The following is a 10565-nucleotide window of genomic DNA, read 5'->3' on the forward strand; positions in this document are numbered from 1 at the left end:
TGCTACCTTCACCCAGGTACGTGGGTCTTGAGAAAGTCATTGCCACTGAAATATGGGCCTCATTGTCCGGGGCTACCTCGGGCCTTCTGCTGGAAGGAGACAGGCTGGAGTGGGAGTGGGGATAACAGTTCCCCTATAGCTCACCAACACCTAGTCTGGGGCATCCCCAGCTCCAGCAGCATCAGATTGGGTCCTTCCAATGCTCACTTTGTGTCCCCACCTTGAGGCTGCTTTTGGAACCAAATGGATTCGGATTCATAGCTCATCTTGGCCCCAGTTAAACTTCCCAGAGTACCTGTTTTCCCTCTGGAGTTAGAATTTAGCTCAGCTACAAAGGCCAGAAAATTCAAGATAAATGTACTTTAAAGAAGATAAAACCATTTATCTCTCATGTAAAGGAGGTCCAGGGTGACAAGGCTATGTCACATTCATCAGGGACTCAGCTTCCTCCCATCTTTTTCCTTAATAGTAATCATCTGGGTTTGACTTCATGGTACAAAATGGCTGCTCAGGCTCCAGCCATCCCATCCACATTCCCTGCAACAGCAACAAAGAAGACAGGCATGTTCCCAGCCTCAGAGGACATCTCCCAGAAGCCACACCCACTAGTGTTGCTTACCTCCCATTGGCCAGAATACCCACTAGTGTTGCTTACTTTCCATTGGTCAGGCTTTAGTCACATGGCTGCTCCAAGCTGCAGGGGAGACTGGGAAATGTAGTCTTTACTCCAGACAGTATTACAGCAGGCAAAACTCTGAGTTTCTATTACCAAGGAGAAAAGAGAGAAAGGATAGCGGGGGGTCTCTGCTTCCTTAGGGTGGACACCATGATACCTCCTCCACCTGTTTGCCTCCTGGAGCCGTCAAGTCCTTCCTCCCTGGCGGCTTCTTCAAATGTCAGGAGCACGGGAGAAGAATGCGTGGCCCATTGGGTGTCCTCCCTGCTGCAAGAGTGGAGTTAAGATTTATTGCCAGCCCAGCCCGAGGCCACCTGCTGGAGGTCAGAGCCCCTGCCGGTCCCACCCCGAGCCTGGCCATGGGAGCTTCCCTACCCAGGGCCCAAGGGATGCATAGAGGCTTTTCCAACAGGACACTGAGCGGCTGTCATCAGAGGCCCCTCCCTGGACAGGGGCAGGGGCTGGTGCCCTCACCTGTCATTCCCACCCTCCCCCGCCCGGTGGGGCCATTTAGAGGGCCACCAGCCAGACCAACACCTTCCTTAGAATCACAACCCAAGGAAGTGGCAGGGGGCAGAGCAGGGGAAGGGCAGGGAGGGGCTGCCAGCCCTTGAGGGAGGCCACGTGCAGGGCCCAGGAGCTGACCCCCGCCCCCCGTGGGTGCTGGAAGTTCTTACCTCCGGCCACCTCCTGCGGGGGACAGGTGTTAGGTCTCAGCCCCCGGTCTGGCTCCTCCTGGGCCTGGCTCTCAGCACCCCTAGGTGATGCTGGCAAGGCGGGTGCAGAGTAATGGCGGTGTGTGATCTCTGGACAGCCCTCCGTGGGGCAGTGGTCATGGGGGCTCAGCTGGGGCCTGCAGTGGGCACACAGCTGGACTTTGGCTCCAGCTCAGTAGTGTCTCCCTGGCAGAGAGAACCAGGCAGCTCCATTCCCCGTGAACAGAATGCACCACGATTAAAGAGGGCTGGAGGGCGGAGGGCTGGGAGGAGGAGGGCACTGGCCCAGGAGCGGGGTTTCTTGTCCTGCCAGCTTGGCTACCAGCCACATGAGATGCTGGCCTCACTGAGCCCTGGGCACATGGTCTCTCGTTTGGGCCTCAGGATTATCCTAAGAAGTATGTGCTGTTATTATCATCCTTGTTTTTCCAGTGAGGAACAGTTCAGAGAGGTAAAGCCATCTACCCAAGGTCACACAGCACTGGCTCTTAATGGTCAGAGCACGGGCGTGAATTCCGATCTTTCCACCTCTTACTCACTGCTGTGTGGATGGGACAGTTGCTTTGCCCCCGAGCCTGTTTCTCCCTGTAAAATGCCCCACCCCCGGGCCTCCCTGGTGGCGCAGTGGCTGAGAGTCCGCCTGCCGATGCAGGGGACACGGGTTCGTGCCCCGGTCCTGGAAGATCCCACATGCCGTGGAGCAGCTGGACCCGTGAGCCATGGCCGCTGAGCCTGTGCGTCCAGAGCCTGTGCTCCGCAACGGGAGAGGCCACAGCAGTGAGAGGCCCGCGTACCGCAAAAAAAAAAAAAAAAAAAAAAAAAAAAAATGCCCCAACCCCCTTAGACAATCTTGTAAACCAGGCAGTGTGAGACACTCGGGTGAGAAGGTCATTGTGTCCCCAAGGCAGGCGGACCCAGAGGTCACTGGTTCCAGTCCCTGTGTGATGTCCACAAGGGCCCAGGTGGGTTTCTGGAGAGCTGGCCCACCCTAAGAGTCTGGGGTCCTGTAGGAGATGCTGTTGAGGGGGATGAGGCTGGAACTGCAGTCCTGGTCAAAGAGGAGGCAACCCCTTGTCACTGGGAAAAACTCACCCCTGTCCGGTGCTGGGCCCCCCTCACTGTGCCCACCCCCGAACCCACCCCAGCGTCCCCATCACAAGGATGGAGTTCCGTCCCGAGGGCTGGCGCTCTGCGGCGGCCATCGCTGAGGCCTCCCCCAGCAGCAGGTGGTGCTGCATCCCTGACAGTGGGGAAGGCCTGCTTGGTGCCATCTACACTCCCCGCCCGCTGCCCACTCTCGCTCCCTTCACAGCTACTCACTAACCTCCTGTTCATACCAGCCTGGCGCCTTCCTAGCAGAGAGAGGACAGCGGGCCAGGCCAGCTCCCCAACCTGTGCAGCCAATGCTATGGAGGCCCCCATACGATATACAAGGGACAAATAGCTACTTTCAGATCTGCCATGTCATAAAGTATAGCTCGGAGAGTGATGTGATAGGGGAATAGGTAATACTTTGACCAAGAAGATCTGTCTGGGGAAGAGACATCCAAGCTGAGACCTGAGTGATGATGGGGGGGCGGGCAGCAAGTGCAAAGGCCCTGTGGTCGGGAGAGTCCTGGCCCAGGCCCCAGGCAGCCAGGCCAGCTGAGGGGCCACCCGGAGCATGGGCAGAGGGGCACGAGGTAGGGGGAGACAGGGAGGACAGCCCGTGCAGGGCCATGCTGGGGACTCTGCATTTTGTCCTGTGTGTGGTCAGGAACCGGGTCTGGGGCTGTGGCTCTGAGGGCAGAGGCAGAGGTTGGGGGAACTTGCCTTGGCCTGCCCTGGGAAAGAGACCCCCACTGCTCCTTAAAGGCAACTGGTGCCACTCCTGTAGCTGCTAACGTCCCACCAGCCCCCTGATCAGGTCTTCCCTTGCTCTCCTCCAGAGCTGAGGGAATCAATGTCAATATTGCCTCTGCTCCTCGACTACCCCAGCACCATCTACCTGAAAGCCCATCCCCAAGTTCTGCCAAGTAACAGACCCACTTGAAGAAGAAAACAGGTGTTGGGACTTCCCTGGTGGCGCAGTGGTTAAGAATCTGCCTGCCAATGCAGCGGACACGGGTTCGAGCCCTGGGCCAGGAAGATCCCACATACCTGGAGCAACTAAGCCCGTGTGCCACAACTACTGAGCCTGTGCTCTAGAGCCCACGAGCCATAACTACTGAGGCCACGAGCCACAACTGCTGAGCCCGCGTGCCACAACTACTGAAGCCCGCACTCCTAGAGCCCGTGCTCCACGACAAGAGAAGCCACCGCAGTGAGAAGCCGGCGCACCACAACGAAGAGTAGACCCTGCTCACTGCAACTAGAGAAAGCCCACGTGCAGCAACGAAGACCCAAACACAGCCAAAAATAAATAAATAAATAAATTTTTTTAGAGGAAAACAGGGCTTCCCTGGTGGCGCAGTGGTTGGGAGTCCGCCTGCTGATGCAGGGGACATGGGTTTGTGCCCCGGTCTGGGAAGATTCCACATGCCGCGGAGCGGCTGGGCCCGTGAGCCATGGCCGCTGAGCCTGCGCGTCCGGAGCCTGTGCTCTGCAACGGGAGAGGCCACAACAGTGAGAGGCCCGTGTACCGCAAAAAAAAAAAAAAAAAAAAAAAAAGAGGAAAACAGGTGCCTATAGAGTGGGGGGCTCAGCATGCTCAGCGAGGTTCGTGTTCACCATCTCAGGGTCACCCAGATTTCTGGGGGAAGCATCGAAACCCCAAGAGATAAAGCGGCCTCGAGGAGGGGACACCCACAGCAAAGCAACTCATGGCATCAGCTCAGCGTCAGCCCTGGCCACTGTCAAAGACAGTAATGAAAAATCAAAAACCATCTCAAAACCGTCAAGGTCATCAAAACAAGGCAGGTCTGAAAAATTGTCACAGCCAAGAGGAGCCTAAGGAGAGGGGTCAACCAGATGTGATGTGGGCTCCTGGGGCAGAAAAGGACATTAGGGAGAAGCTACTGAAATCTGCTTAAAGCTTGGACATTAGTTAATAACGATGCGTCAGTATTGGTTCATTAATTGTAACAAGTGTAACACACTCATGCAAGATGTTAATTCTGTAATGGGAAGCCTGGGTGCGGGATATAAAGGAACTCTCTGTACTATCTCTGTAACTTTCCTATAAATCTAAAACTACTATAAAATGAAAAGTTATTAACAAATAAAATTAAAAATCCAGTATCATTGCTTGCCTGTCAAATTAGTAAAGACTAACAGGAAAAAAACAAGAACAAAACCGACTTAACCCAGAGCTGCTGAGATGTGGGACAGCTTCCGACATGGTGCCGTCAGCGCACATGGGTGCTTTCGAGGACCGTAAACTTCAGGCCCAAAATTCTTGGCCTGGATCCAGAGATTCCGCTTCTGAAGATCACACCCCAAATGCAGAAAAAAAAAGTTTATCCACGATGGTCATCACAGCATTGTTGATAATAGAAAAGCAAAAAGCAAAAAAACAAAAACAAAAACAAAACACCTCAGAAACTACCTAACAGAGCAGAGTGGTTAAGTAAACCATGGTACATCCATCCTCTCTACAGACGTCAGGAAGTTTACAGAGACCACGCAATGATGTGGGACAATGACAGGGTATATTTATTAAGTGAAAACAAAAGTTGTATTTGCAGGGTGGTTCACACATTCGTCTGTTTATTCAGCAAATAAATATTTATTGAGGCCTTAGCTGTGCCAGGCTGCCCCTACGCTTAGGAGGGGACCAGGGAGCCAGCAGTTATCAGCCCCTGGGGTAAGGGTGTCAATGGACATGACCATGCTGGACCCTGGGGCGGAGGAGGGACTTTCCGATGTTGAGTCAATCGCCTCCTGGGAAGGTGGGGATGGGCTTTCCAGGGAGAATGTGGAGCGGATGGAGTCCCATCTGGTGGGGACTGTGCAGGAAGACAAGACCTAAAGGCACAGGCAAGGCCTTCAGATCTTTTCCGTCTGGCAAGGGGAGACATGGAGGGTAAAGGTGCAGTGACCACTCCATCGACAGACAAATGATAAAGAAGATGTGGTGCATATACACAGTGGAATACTACTCAGCTATAAAGAAGAATGAAATAATGCCATTTGCAGCAACATGGATGGACTTAGAGATTATCATACTAAGTGAAGTAAGTCAGACAAAGACAACTACCATACGATATCACTTACATGTGGAATCTTACAAAATGATACAAATGAACTTATTTACAAAACAGAAACAGACTCACAGACATAGAAAGCAAACTTATGGTTACCAAGGGGGAAAGGCGGGGGAGAGAGAAATTTGGAACTTGGGATGAACAGACACACACGACTGTGTATAAAATAAATAAACAACAAGGACCTACTACATAGCACAGGGAACTATATTCAATACCTTGTAACAACATGTCACGGGAAAGAATCTGAAAAAGACTATATATATATATATAACTGAGTCCCTTTGCTGTACACCTGAAACATTGTAAATCAACTATAGCTCAAAAAAAATTTTTTTGAATTAAAAAAACTAAAAGAGGCAGTGACCAGATCAAATTGCTTCCGGAGCCACCGCCTGGGCTCTGGCCCCTGGCCGCCCCTCTCGCATTGTGGCAGCCCATCCACCGTGACCTGCGTCCTCGGTCAGAGGAAACGGCCCTTCCCCTCAGAACCTATCAGAGCCTCCATCTCATGGGGTCTTTCTGCTGCTGCATTCCCGGCCTGGGTGATCAGGATGGACGGAGGCCGGGCCCCTTCTGAGTGCACGGTCACTGCTTCTGGCATGTCCACATCCCCTGCCCCCTGGGACCACAATGGCTCATGAGAAACCAAACATCCCGGGCTGACTTGATGCCCAGTCTCACCGAAGCTTGGGTCCTGGGAAGCAGAGTCACACGGGGGCCTGGGCTGTGACCGAGGTCGGCAAGAAGCCCGTTTCACCCTGGCCCGGAGCATCCGTGTTAAAGAGGAAGCTCTGGGCCCCTCCGCTGCATTGCAGTGCAGGATCCTTCGGCCCACAAAGGCCCTCGCCGCTCTCAAAGGCGCCCATGAAGAAAGATCAGGGCTCTTACCTTCCTCATTCTTGCTGAATCCCTACCAGGAGGGTAGGAGGGGACTGAGGCTCAGAGATGGTGAGCGACTTGCCCGGGGTCACACAGCAAGTGGTTAGCAGAGTGGAACCCCATACAGGTCTCCCATTAATATGTTCCCATCCCCTCCAGTAACAGTTGCTGGGTTTGTTCCCGAGTCGCCTGGGCCCACTGTCCTTGTCCGGGCAACTGGGAAATTAAAGGAGTGTAAAACACATGGATGGAACACAAAGGCAAAAAGAGAGCTGATGGCCCACGGAGACTTGGCTTTGGAAAGACTCACTAGAGACGACTTACTACAAAGTAACGCGGTCAAATCAGGTGTGGGCGGGGCCTTGGGAAACGATGGCGGAAAATCACAGCATCAGATGTCTGGGTTTGCCCTAAGCTCCTGCGGCTAACTTACATGTGGCAGAGCTGAGCAGCAAGGATAGAGACCATGTGTCCATAAGGCTGCGAATACTTCCTGCCTGGCTTCTTCTGAAACTGCGTGCCTGCCCTGCCCTGCACCGTGGCAGCAAGCTCTCAGAAAGACAGACGGGAGCCATACTCCAGCTTCAGTGCTCCAACCGCTTCACTCTGTGGTCAAGATAAAAATGCCTCTCCGGGGCTCAGGACACCCCCACGACCCACCTCCCATGTCTCCATCCCACTGTGTGCCCTGAGCCCCTGTTTCCTACATGCGCTCCTTCAGCCATGGGGTAAAGGGCAGTCCAGGCTGGCCACGGGTGAGCAGGTCAAACACAGATTCCAAGGCCCAGCTTGGACCCTTGGGGCCGCCCAGACACTGCAGGGAGGAGATGGGCTGACAGCCCTCAGAGTGTCAGAAGCTGCTGGGGATTTGGTTTAACGTGGATGAAAGGTAAAGCCTTTTCTGCTGCCCCTAAGCCAGACTCCTTTGAGCCCCCTTCCAAAAGTCCCGCCACCCCCACCACGAGGGCTCACAGAGGCCAGAGGTCTCTGCCCTGGGGCCTTTTCAAAGCCCTGCTAGTCCCTACAGCCCCTTGACGTCAGCCCCCCCAGCAGGCCAGAGGCCCCCGTGTCTCACCTCCAAGCCTTGCACTTGGCCTAGGTCGCCTGCCCCACCCCGAGCAGAGCTTCCGGACAACCAGCTGCCACTTCTTTAGGGATGCCTCCCTGACCCCCAGACCAGGTCAGGGCCTCTTGCCCCCATCCTACCCACCTGGAGGAACTTGGATCCTGTTTCTAAATTCCCGCCCCGTGGGGGACTCCTTGCTCAGTGTCTCCTCCCCGTGGAAAGGCAGCTCCGAGAGGCAGGGGTGGTGACGGCATCTCTGCCACGTCCCCGTGCCTGGAACAGAGCCTGCACCTGCAGGAGCACAGTCAACGTTTGTTGAATGACTTAGTGAGCTTCAACCTCGGGCAAAATACTCCCTGCCCTGCTGGCCTGACGCCATCACAAGACCATCTTACCAAGGTCAGAATGGGAAGGAGGGCACGGCCAAGACTGGGGAAATACTTAGGAAAACCACTCAAGCCGAAGGGGTGGAACCTGTTTAGTCAATGGCCAGCATTTCAGGTACCAGGTGACAGGATGCGCACCGGAGCTGTTTTGCAGTTTGATGTCTTTGGGATGCGGCCGCATGAGAACTTTAGGAAAATTAGACGTAGCATCACTTTATAGTTGGAATTCCTTTCCATATTTTTTTACATCTCCTCCGCTATTACATGTGTATGATCTTAGGGGACCAAAAATATTTAGGTGAGCAAACTCGTTCCTCTGGCAAAGGACATGGAGGGGAAGTGGGGCTCACTGATCAGAGCTCCGCTCTGTTCAGAAACTCAGCTGCCATGTGGGCTTCCTGGGACTCAAGGCGCAGGAGACTTTTCTCCCCAGATGCGTGCTCATGGGGTGACCCCGAACTGGAGTGGGCTGGGCTGCCATGGCTGTTGGATTCAAATTCGCTCCGGCCTCCTGGCCGCCTCCTTGCCTGGCCCCTGTGATTTCACAAAGAAAAGCAGAGCGTCTGTGAAACTGAGACGCCAGAGGCATCTTGGGGGGTCTGCCAGATTTTATTTTGGCTTCTGCTCCACGTTTGCTGCCGGTATTTCAGTCAGGCCCTCGTCCTAGCTACGACATGCCAGGGTCTGGGTTTAACTTGAATGAGCTGCTGGGAAGAAGTCCGGGCCTGATCTGACCTGGTTCTCAGGGAATGACCTCCGGGCTGGGAGCATTCTATTTTAAAGAAGGCTGCCATTTGGTCTTTGCCAAAATAGTTGAAAGAAGACCCCAGAATAGCAGGCTGGGTCTGCCCCGGCTTAGAAGCGCATCTCAGGCTTAGAGGCAGGCGCGTGGGATGTCAAGGAGCAGGCGGCAGAGGCAGAAAAAGGCCTCTTGTCATCGAGACCGGGGGCCCGGGAAGGCCTTTGGGCTGCCCTGGAAGGTTAGCATCCCAGGCCTGGAGCTGCGGGAAGGCCCCGTGGGGTGAATCAGTAGCAGGACTGGCTCAGGAGAGCAGAGGCAAACAGAGTGCCTGTTCCTTTAGGCATTAACTTAAATCTTCCTCCCCATTGTTACCCATTTTGCAGATAGGAAGGCTGAGGGTAAGAATGTTCCCAAGGTCTCACAGCCAGAGTAATGGATAGAGTCAGACGGTCCTTACAGCCCCCAGGAATGGACCACAGGAGGCTGTGCGGCCTCCCCCATCAGTGGCAGCAGTAATGTAACAAGGGTGATGGGGAAACATTAGTTTACCCACTGCAGGCGGGCGATGCTTTCTGCTGTTTACTGAGCCTGGAAGAGGCAGGGGATGGGGGAGGGATTCCCTCGTCCCTGCACCTGGGGGCTGGGCTCCGTGTCCCCGTGTGCCCCGAGTAGGGACTGGTGAGCAGCCCAGTGTGGGTACCAAGGACACAGCCAGTGAGGCCGAAGCTGGAGGAAAAGCTGCCTCTAGGGGTTGTACAAGCGCTGACTTCTGGACACTTTTGACTCAGTGAGGCTGTGCTCTGGCCGCACCAACTGTAGCCTCAAGTGAGACAGAACTCAGGGTCCAGACCAGCCCTACCGTGGCCAGGCCACCTTTCTCAAGCATCCTTGCTCCCAGGCTTGTTGCTGGATCCTGTCCAGATTTGGCCTCCGTCCCCTGCGTCCCTTTCACAGGGCCAAGTACAGCCCTTTATACTGGTGTCTTGTAGCCAGCATCCCAACTGGCCAAGGCGAAGCCAGCCACCAGGGGGGCCGAGTGCACTGCGCCCTCCCCAGGAGCACCAGGGTCCCCGCCTGGAGGCAGCGTGAGCACAAGCCAGTGACATGGGCCACTCTCGGGGACTCAGTGGGTGGAAGATGGGACACAGGCAAGGTGTCCGTGTGAGTCCCCGTCTGCCCAGAACGGCCCAAGTGTGCCTCTTTCGTCCCAGTGCCAGAGTCAAGACCACCTCGTTTTTCTAAAAGCCCCAGGATGGACTTTCTTATGGCCACCCTGTGATGGGGGTTGGACTTGAGAGGTCAGGCAAGGCTTCCCTGAAAGGTCAAGGTCGAACTGAGGTCTGAAAGGTGAGTAGGGGATAACCAGGCCAGAAAGGGAAGGAATGCCTTTCCAGAACTTCTCCTCCGCTCCATCCCGGGCCACCCCTGCAGCCCAAGCCCCCATCACCTCTGGCCTGGTGAATAGGAGAAGGCCCATTGCGAAGCGTGTGCTCTCCTAGGATGGACCCCTCCCATCTCTGTTCACTGGGTCTTCCCCCGACTTTGCAAAAGAAAGGCTCAGCTTTCTGCGCCAAACCTCTCCAGGTAGCTATAGCTCCGGGAGCTCTCTTCTGGTGCAGAAGCCTCAGGGCAGCAAACAAAGGCACAAGGTGAAGTACCAGCTGATACTCCTTCCTGCTCTCCCTGACCTGGAAGCAGCCTCCTGCTAGGGTCAAGGGTGGCTGGAGAAAGGCAGTTTGGCCTGCCCTGGGGGGCAGAGGGCCAGAGGCAGGACGATTCCATTCGATGACCCTGTTTCCCTAATCCCACAGTTGACAAAGATGCACTTCTTCTGACAGAGAGGTCCCTGAGACCAGCAGGCTCCCAGCTCAAGGCAGAGATCTGGCCCTTTCTCTCTAGTTACAGATGTGTCC

This window comes from Hyperoodon ampullatus (genome assembly GCF_949752795.1).
Source record: "Hyperoodon ampullatus genome assembly, chromosome: 7".
NCBI classification, from domain to species: Eukaryota; Metazoa; Chordata; class Mammalia; order Artiodactyla; family Ziphiidae; genus Hyperoodon; species Hyperoodon ampullatus.